The sequence below is a fragment of the Apis dorsata genome, unplaced genomic scaffold (genome assembly GCF_000469605.1).
Source record: "Apis dorsata unplaced genomic scaffold, Apis dorsata 1.3 scaffold_661, whole genome shotgun sequence".
Taxonomy (NCBI): domain Eukaryota; kingdom Metazoa; phylum Arthropoda; class Insecta; order Hymenoptera; family Apidae; genus Apis; species Apis dorsata.
In genome coordinates, this window is record NW_006263848.1 from 151,427 (window position 1) to 152,923 (window position 1,497).

Below are 1,497 nucleotides of genomic sequence, written 5' to 3' on the forward strand. Positions count from 1 at the left end.
GGAAGAACGCGTTATCGAAAACTTATCCCTCCTCCGTTCTGTTCGCGTAAATAAAAATTGCTATGTACAGGCTGGGTAAAAAAGTAAAAAGAATAATATCTTTGAAAAATGACACAAAATTGCAAACTATGATTTTGGATTGATCGTTGATCGATGTCCAACGATGTTTACGAACGTACACGGTGGAGAGGGTGAGTTTATATCGATCGATAATGGTGGATTGATCGGGATCGTAGTTATCGACGCGGTCGGAGGAGCTCGCCGAGTCGAAGATCTCTTCACTTTTCTCGTTCCCTCGTTGTTCGATCGTTCCGTTTCGTCGATGAGAACCATGACCACGATGACGATGATTTCCCTCTTCTCCACGCGGTATGTTAAATCTTTCTTCGAAAAAATCTAATGACGATCGACGATCGAGCAAATGTCTCGCGCTGCTTCTTTCGTCGGTAAAGTTGAATTTATCGCAGCGAAACAATTTCTTCTTGACGGTCTTCTCGTCATCGAACCCATCCAAATTGTAATCGTAATTCGAATCCGTGGCAATGATGTCGCGATCGTTGCTAGAGAAACGACGAGTTTTCGCATAGGTGAATATTCCGTTATCGACGGATGAGAATCTTTTCGCGCGATCGTTGAAAGTTCCGGACCAATGATACTTTTTCCCACTGCTTGTGGCTCGTTTAAATCGCTGCGCACGGTTATCCATCCGACAATACGGGTTTCCTCTCTCGCTCACGTTTCCAGACAAATCGTTAGTCCTCCAAATATTTTCGATGCGCGATAATCTCTTTGGACGAATAATACGATCCGCCGCGATATCCTCGACGCGAACCAATTCGAAAACGTTCGGTGATTCGTGATATCTATCGCAAAAATTTACGTCACTTTCACATTCCATTTCGTCCCGCCATGGTGATTTTAACGAATTCTTTATTTTCCTATCGATATTCACGTTGGACCATCGGTCATTATTACTCGAAACGATATCGTTATCGTCACTTATCGACACAGCCATCGTGCTCGAACTCGTTGTCATCGTCGGCGTCGTAGTTGATGTTGCTGTCGTTGTCATCGTCGTCGTTGTCGTTGTTGTTGTTGTTGTTGTTGTCCTTCCTTCTAAGTTCGATTCTAACTGACGACTTGCCTTTGCCTTATCTTTACCGCGTGAATCTGTCGCAAAATTCCACATACACAATAAAACTTGACGCTTTTTTTTTTTTTTTTTTTTTTTTTTTTGCTTCTCGTCGTCGAATCGTACTAAGTTTTTGTCTCGAAGAACGACGTTATCTTTTTCGATTGCCGATATGAACCGGAAAATAGGAAGATGTAGTAGTAGTAGTACTAGTAATAGTAGTAGTAGTGTAGTAGTAGTAATAGTAGTAGTAGTAGTAGTAGCTCCCATCGAATCGATGTCGAGGCATGCGTTTTCGACCGTGTCATCGAAAAGAGGGAGTCCATTGTGTGAAAACGAAAAAGAGAGAAATTCGAAATGGGGGG

The 1,497-nt window shown here is 42.6% G+C and overlaps 1 protein-coding gene and 1 long non-coding RNA gene across 2 annotated transcripts in view; one reads left to right on the top strand and one right to left on the bottom strand.

The window, feature by feature from the left end:
• Window positions 1-1,497, bottom strand: part of LOC102678418 (kinesin-like protein Klp10A) — a 14,481-nt gene that overhangs the window by 3,598 nt on the left and 9,386 nt on the right. The gene's annotated exons all lie outside the window — the stretch shown is intronic.
• Window positions 1,081-1,494, top strand: LOC102676527. The gene is made up of 2 exons (XR_004151393.1): window positions 1,081-1,329; window positions 1,369-1,494. It is a non-coding gene; the product is annotated as an uncharacterized LOC102676527 (long non-coding RNA).